The sequence below is a fragment of the Danio aesculapii genome, chromosome 1 (genome assembly GCF_903798145.1).
Source record: "Danio aesculapii chromosome 1, fDanAes4.1, whole genome shotgun sequence".
Lineage (NCBI taxonomy): Eukaryota > Metazoa > Chordata > Actinopteri > Cypriniformes > Danionidae > Danio > Danio aesculapii.
In genome coordinates, this window is record NC_079435.1 from 48,183,664 (window position 1) to 48,192,434 (window position 8,771).

At 33.7% G+C, this 8,771-nt stretch overlaps 1 long non-coding RNA gene across 1 annotated transcript; it reads right to left on the reverse strand.

Annotated features, from left to right (window-relative positions):
* Positions 1-7,004: 7,004 nt before the first annotated feature.
* Positions 7,005-8,508, reverse strand: LOC130216975 (uncharacterized). The gene is made up of 4 exons (XR_008835847.1): positions 8,453-8,508; positions 7,908-8,000; positions 7,725-7,819; positions 7,005-7,345 (listed from the first exon to the last, which is right to left on the reverse strand). It is a non-coding gene; the product is annotated as an uncharacterized LOC130216975 (long non-coding RNA).
* Between the last annotated feature and the right edge of the window lie 263 nt (positions 8,509-8,771).

Sequence of the window (8,771 nt, forward strand, 5' to 3'; positions counted from 1 at the left end):
AATATCGCGTTTTATATCATAAAATGATCATTTTAGAGTTATGATTGCAACAAGCATTTGATATGTTTTTTTTTTCTTTTATAGCGATTGTGCATGAAAATAAACATGTACAAGGTCAGTAAGTACTCTAGTCTTTATAATGTTGAATATAATACAGGAGTGAATCTGACAAATGTCTGACTTTACCAGTGAAATAAATGGTCTAATAATGTTGTCAATGACAGATTACAAGCATATGTTCAAACATAATGATTCAACTTTAGAATTATGAATAGTTGTATTTTGATTTCATCACTTTACTGTGAATTAATAACCAGGACAAATTTAAAGTCTATTCAAGTCCACCATTCCAAGTCTATACAAAATTGAGCATTTTAACCAACAGTAGACCTAAACATAGACCTAATAATATTATTGCTGTTTTACCTTATGTTTGAGAATGACAATAATAATAGTCTACTCAAATTAACTTTTATTTTATATCCACAGAATCTTTAAAAAAAAATTGTGATCTTGATTTTAAGCAAAAAAATTGTGATTCTCCTTTTAGCCAGAATTGTGCAGCCCTAGTCATGTCTAAATATATGCTCTAAGAAATACTGGTGTATTTAAACCAAACTGGGTAAAACATGGACTAACACAAACGTTCGGTTAAATTTAGTCATAAATATTTAATTAAAAAATTAACCCAATAGTTGGGTTAGTCCCTATTAACCCAGAATTGGGTTGAAATAGCCTGGCCATTTTTAAAGTGTAATATCAAAAGACAATAAGCAAAGCATGTAAAAATGGCAAACCAACTCCAGCAATATTAAAATGCAGTGCCAAATAAAAAAATAGGTTCTTAATAGGTTCTCTCTGCTACCAGACCCAAACTCTCACCCTTAATTTCACAAATAACAGTGTGTGCCTTCATCTAAACGATTGTGTGATTTTTAAAGCACCTGCCTGGAAGTCTTGCTATTTGAAGCATATAAAGAGCCTCTCCTCTTCCCACAAGCGGCAGAGGAGCAGGTTTTCAAATCTCTCCTGGAGAACAGACTGAGTCATTTCTCTACAGACTGATGTGCAGTTGCTACTCAGAGAGACCAAATGAAGTTTTCCTCCATCAATGGTGCCTGAAGTGCTTTCAATCACAACACTAAACTGAAACAAATAGCCTGCCCATCTCTCACAGTCTGCATTTCTCCCTCTCCTTCTCTATCTCGCGCTCCTTCTGCCTCCCTTTGAATGGGTCAATCAGGAGGCTTTAGTCGCAGTTCTCGATTAGCAGGAGCCACTTGAATGCGGCGTGCGTTTTCACATGAAATGCGGGCATTCGCATTCATTTTCAACTCGTTAAATCTCACATGGCCGTCGTCATTAGGGAGCGTCCGACAATTATGCATCTTTGACAGGGGTAATTCTCATCATTGAGTATCTGAGGTCTTCATAAAGGAGAGGAGAGAGAAAAACGAGAGTGAGCTGTAGAGGATTAATGATGGCCCATTGAGGCTTTTGATCCTGAAAGCATGTTCACATGCCATCGCTCACTCCAGATCCTACCCTGCAAATCAAACTAAGCATGTCTACAATATTTTATGACTTTTAAACTCTTAAATAATCCACACTTTATTGCTTTTAATCCAAATTGCAAAGCTTATTTGTTAAACTCTTAGTTAACTGTACATACAGTTGAAATCAGAATTATTAGCCCCCCTGTATATTTTTTTCTGTAAGATTTTTTTCAAAACATTTCTAAACATAATAGTTTTAATAAAGCACATCACCAAAATATCAATGGAGTGGCTTCACAACAACTCGGAGAATGTGCTTGAGTGGCCCAGCCAGAGCCCAGACCCTATTCTTATTGAACATCTCTGGAGAGATCAGAAAATGGCTATACACCTTCGCTTCCCCTCCAACCTGATAGAGCTTGAGAGATAGTGCAAAGAGGAATGGGCAAAAATTCCCAAAGACAGGTGTGCCAGGCTTGTGGCATCATATTCAAAAAGACTTGAGGCTGTAATTGCTGCCAAAGTTGCGTCAACGAAATCTTGAGCAAAGGCTGTGATTACTTATGTACATGTGATTTTTTAATTTTTTTTAAATAAATTTGCAAAAATTTCAAAATTTCTTTTTTCACGCTGTCATTATGGGGTATTGTGTGTAGAATTTTGAGTAAATAAATTAATTGAATCCATTTTGGAAAAATGTGGAAAAAGTGAAGCGCTATGAATACTTTCTGGATGCAATGTATGTGGATGTCCAACTCATCCATTTGCACTTATTTTGTTTTTTATGTGGACATAATTATGCGTAGTTCTGTAACATGTGGTACACCTGGGCCTTTAGAGAGTGAAAGCGAGAGTCTTGAGCTGTGTTTACAGTGGGTGCAGGTGGATGATGCAGCAATGTGATGATTTAACACAGTAGAACAAAAATTATCATTAGGGATTTTGTCTACACTGGATGTAAAGCAACATAAGGGTCGATTATCTGGCAGTAAATTGGTGGCTTGTTATGTCTCTGACATATTTTAAGCACTCACGCTATGGCAAACATAAAGGACCCTTGTTTAGAACATTATTTTTGTCATTTCCGTCGTAGACATGGCATCCCATCACAATGTAGCATTGATGCGCTTCACTGAAATGGTACACATTTTTTGTTTTTCCCTTGTCAAATTGACAGTATTCAGACTTTAGGAACAAGCAGAAAGCTCTTTAAATTCTTTCATTTGGGGTGGAACTAATTAGCAAACAGCATTTTTGTTGGCTAGTGCTCAAAAGAGCTATAGAGTGCATTAGTGACCCCCCCCACCCCCCCCCCCCCCTTTCAATGGTGCTTCTCATTGGGATTTTAAATTTTTTATTTATTTATTAGGGCATTACATGTAAGGAAACAAACCAAGTAGCTACATGGAGAATCAGAACATTAGAAGCTTTGATTTGATGCAAAGATGTGTAAATGACTGGTTACTTTTAAAGAAGAACTGCAAACCCATGAAGCATTGCAAATGACACAATCAAATTAAAAATAACGAAAAATAATATTGGTTTAAAATAATTGGTTTAAAAATATGGTTTCCCCAAATTTCCCAAGAATTTCCTTTATATTTATTATTTAAACTGTTTTAAATATTTAAAATAAAATATTTATTTATTTTATTATTTTTTTTATTTTTTACTTCTGGAACCTAATAGTTGAAAGATGTTACTGTCTGCTTTTTCAGCAAATTAGTTAAAAAGAAAAAAGAAAACAACGTTTAAGACTTTCAGCCTCAGGACACTGGTGTTTTTGTTAGCCTTGAAGCAAACTTTTTGAAAAACTGGTCACAGAATGGAAAAATCTCCACTCATAACTGTGTGGATGGATAAAATGATACTTTTTGGAAATGATCACATGACCATAAGTAAGAGGAAGAACCCAAAAGTAACAACTGGTATCAAAAAATTGTGAATTACAGAGCTGTGTTTGTGTTGCAGGTGCTGTGAATGTCAGTTTATTAGCACTATTATAACAAAACCTGATAATGCTCTATCACCTAGACGACCAGTGGAGACACATTAACAGTTACACGTGTCAGATATTTTTAATCCACCACAGTATCCTGTTTATGCCTGCTCTCAACACTGAAGAAGCACTTTATGTGCATACTCACCGCATTCTTATATTATTTTAGTGTATTTCTTGACTCAAACCAGCAACCTTCTTGCTGCGAGGCGACAGTGCTTACCACTGAGTAACCATGCTACCCCATACTTACTAATGGTTCTACTAATGGACCATGGTCGAAGACTGCAAATACAAATTTCACCAAAAAAGCCAGTATCCAAGAAGAACCTTAGACAAACACACACCACAACATTACATTGAGAAAATGGTGGACAGTGTTGCACCTAAATGTTTCCAGCCCAAACTGTTTCAAAACATTCCCAATTGCACAAAAAAAATGCTGAAAACTTAGAATGAGCAGGAACCCACACTTGGTTTTTGTTAAATATTTAAGAAAATGCATATTCAAAAAATCTAAACATTTTCTAAACCCGACCAAATTTTGTCAACCCGCTTAAACCATTTTTTACCAGCACAATCAAATTGTAAATCTGCAGAAAAACATATATTTATATTACATTGCAAACTACAAAATGCATACAATTTCTTTTTTAAAGTCAATTTATTTCATTAAGAATTTATTTATTTTCATTTGCACATATTTGTGCTATTTAAAGCTCAGATGTTTGAAGCAAGTTCAGCTTACTATTTTTTGTAACAATAACATTTTTAATAATAATATTGATCAGATCTACTGGATGTTTGATTTCATCATTCAATCCCAATTTCTTGAACAAGAGAAGAGGAAAAAAAATCTGTTTTATTATACTAAAATGTCCAAATTTTAGATTTCCTACAGGGACCGAAATATAATTTTTAGTTTGATTATTTGGATGTGTTTTTGAAATCAAGTCATATTTTGTCCGAACTTAAACATCCTTTGAGAGATCAGTGCTTGATGTATTTTTGTACATGTGTGTATCAGTAAGTGTAAGGTAAGACCGGCGAGAAAAAGCAGAGAATTGCAGGCCACTGAGCAGATGACTGACAGACGAGAGGCTTGTGGATCCTATTTATTCAATATTCATGAGTAAGTCTGTGTGTATTTCCTCTCACTTTCTCACTTTTTTGTAGACTTTGGGTTATAATAATTTAATCTTGAATTTTTTTTAAGGCTGCCTCAGTGTGTCAAAGAATTTCAGCAACACATTAGATTACAGCCTGCAAACTACATAGTTCATTAAACCGGATTTACAGCATACGATTTGCATCAAAGTGCAATACATGTTTTTAGCACTTCTCACAAAGCCAAATATAATGACAAAGTGCAACAATTGTATCACAGTGCATATATATGGTATAGGTTTTACAACAAATAATTGCATTAATAATACTTACAAGCACAATATCCTTTGTAATTGCTGCACTAGTGTATTGTTCTGCATTGTTACAACGTAAATGAAACTTTTATCCAATCGTTTCTAATAGTTACATTGTAAATACACGGTAACATTTGTGTACTGCAAATTAAAGTTGTTCTTGATACACAGTGTTCCCCAAAGCTTTATTATATATATATATATATATATATATATATATATATATATATATATATATATATATATATATATATATATATATATATATATATATATACGTACTTTTTCTGGATTGCTTTTCAAAACACTGCGGTTGGGTTTAGGGAAGGGGTAGGGTGGGGGGATCGGTCAGTTGGTCAGTCAATCAGTCTGTCAGTGAGTTAATCACAGCGGCCTCGGGCGGATTCCTGAAAACAAAAACTGCAAAAAAAAAAAAAACGTAGCTCCTGGGATGTATTTTGCTCTCTCCAGAAATATATATAGGGGTACATAATCGGAATGAGCCTGGGTTGTATATTCTCTGCTCAGTCTTGTATCACTGTTAGTCTATCACCCAGCAGTTTTCCCTGTCCCCTGATTTGTGTTTACCCGTGTTCGGATTTGCACTGTTTTGGGCTTTTAAAGTGTTTTCTGCCTAGCCTGACCATTGCCTCTCTTTCCGGATTACTCTATTGGATTACCCCTTTTGTACCGTTTGCTCCTGTTGACCCTGCCTGACCATCCCTTTGCCTAAATAAAGCTGCTTTTGGCAGTATATCTTTGTTTTTCATGCATTTATACCAACTACAGTCTACAGCATTGCCTGAGTTTCTATCTAAACTGAATTAATGGAAGTTTATTTTGAATAGGAGCATCACATAGCCATTGCTCATAGAGAAAACCTATTGGCTTGTGTCAGGACACTTTTTAAAACAGAATGACTGTGCAAAACTCCATCTGGAAATCCTGAGGTGTTACTTCTGTGAGCATTTCTCTCCTGGAGAGTGCTTATGGAAAGAGGCAAAAGAGAGAGAGAGAACGAAAGAGAGCCATGAATCATTCTAAGTGATACAGCCTTGAGGCTTTGAGGAAAGCAATAATGTACCTATCCTACCAAAATGCCTGACCTAATAGGTTTGGTGTTGAATTCACTTTGAAGTGCAGGTCACTTGATAGAGCTTGCAATCGGAGAAATATGCTGTGTTCCAAGGAATAGGCTTTGCACAAAATATCCTCCATCTCTGTGAGAGGACGACTGAATATAACTAAGCATGTGAATTTACAGCGGATTGGAAGTGACAGTGCGGGAGGAATCTATTTATGGCAGTTAAATGATCTGAAATCTTTTATTCGAAAACCGCCGTACAAAGTGTACAAGTGTAGCTGTGTGGATGTGATTTCAGATGAAGATTCTGATTCAATCAGATCGTATTATGCACATATCATTTTCAACTCATTTTGAACACATGCGTTTATGATTCAGATTTTGTTTCAGAATCAGCTGTTTGTAATATACGACCCTTCTTTCAGTTCATGTCAATTGATGCTTTACTGCAGTATTTGCTGTATATGTCATTTAGATCTTTATTCAGTTTTAACCAGGTTATTTCTTATTATTTCATTAAAGCAGTGGTCATCATACACTGTAAAAAATCTTATGTGCTATTTACAAAAAAAAATTGTGGTAACACTATTGCACGTATTATTTTTAAGTAAATTTCAAGACTTGATTTTTTTAGCAAAAACCACTTGAATGAATCATGTGAAAATTACTAAATGTTTTGAGTGATAAATGAAGATTTTAATATTATTAGCGGAATGTGCTTTTATAATTTAAGCAAATCCACCACCATTTACTCATATTCATTTTTTTTAACGAAAACCACTTGAAAGAATCATGTGAAAATTACTAGTTTTTTTAAGTGATAGATGATGATTTTAATATTATTAGTGGAATGTGCTTTTATAATATATGCAAATAAATCACCATTTACTCAAATTTATTACTGAAAATTACTCATTCATAAAATGTAAAATATATAATGTATAATGAAAAACATACACAATACATTTAGGCCAAATATCATTTTATTACATATTACACTGATAACAAAATGGTACAATATGTTAAACAAATCTATATAAAATTTACAGCAATGCTAATCTCTGATAAAAATTCCTTTATCCATGTCATGGAAAAAACTGACCTGTCAACTTTCCTTTGTAGGAATAGTCACATTTTAGACAATATTTGACAGAATTTGTGTATTGCAAACTTAATATTCATTTCTTTGTAAGTGATTTTAATTTGTGGAATATTTGTATAAATCCAGTTCAGCGATTCTAGATTTTCCAGGCTAGCCATGACTCACTTATCCTCCAAGACAATGCAGAAGTCCTCATGGTTGGTCATCCCTCTGACAGACAGCAATTCTCTGTGCATTCCCACACTGTAAAATAAACATTACGTTATTATATTGAAATTATGCAGTTGTACATTTCAAATGTTTAAGGTTTACTAAAACACATTAAGGAAATATATTAATGAAATAAACCATTTCTTTTTATATCTGTGAACAGTAATTCTTCATAATGTTTGAGTAGATGTTGCTGACTGACACAAATACACAAGTATTTTGACTTATAATGGACAGGGTGTTTAAATGTATACTAGTGTACAGACATTTATAAAAACATACCATGTTTATACAAGGAATAGTGCATTCAACAGTGTAATGCTTGAGCTATATATTTTTTTGTAAGCATGCAAAAATATAAAATGCAGATTTCGGAAGATCATAAATATCTGAAACAGTTTGAGACACTTACATTGCACTCCTGGATGAGCTCTTCCTCTTATTCATACAGATAGACCAGCAACAGAGGACGACATCTCTCGTTTCATCCCTGATTTAATGTGAGGTCTGATGCAAAAAAGTATAGAAATTAGTAATAATAATAATAATAATAATAATAATAATAATAATACACAAATAACATTATTAAAAATACCTGATGTATGGCACCCATTCTCTTTATCAAAATCTGCCTCAATAAACTGCTCCTCTTTAGTGGGAAAACACTGCGAAAGTTTTCTTCATTAAACTGAAAAATGAAGCAAACAAATATTAGTATTTATGTACAGTATTATATATAAACAGTTAATTACATTACATCAGCAATGCTGTAAAAGGAACCTTATGAAATGGAAAAGCACTAGCTGTACATAAACCCCATTGAATAGCTAGCTAACTTAGCTTAGCTTAGCTTAGATTTACCACTTAACAAGCTCACTGTTGTTCGTCTGCTTAACTGTTGCCTGATCATTGCTGTTAAATATTACGATGCAAATAATTTGTTCAACTTCATTATATAATTCAGAATGAACATTGAAGCAAATCAATTTCAAATAGGAATGGGTGGTTAAAACTACCCGTGTATCCCTATATACATCATATGGCAAAAACTAAGCTCCTGAACAAGCTTGAATAGCATGTGTCTTTCCTGAAAGAGCTTAGGTTATTTAAGACAATAAATGATAAACTGTTAATGCTTACCTCTTAACATGCTCGCTGTTGATCTGCTCCTTCAAAATGTCGTCTGATCACTGCCGTTATTGAGATTCAAATGCAAACATCTCAATCAAATCCACATAATTGAGTGAATTTTCTTAAAATAAACGTGAAGCCATCTTTCCTCAATTTTATTAGCTTAACTGGTTTCTCAAATTAAGCTTAGTAATTGCACTAGTTTGCTTAAAAAAATAAGTAAAATTTAAATCTTAGTTATATTAGCGAAATCTTCTTAATATTTTATAATAAATCCAGAATATCAATTTTTTAAAGAAAATATGCTCATTATTTTTAATGACCTCAT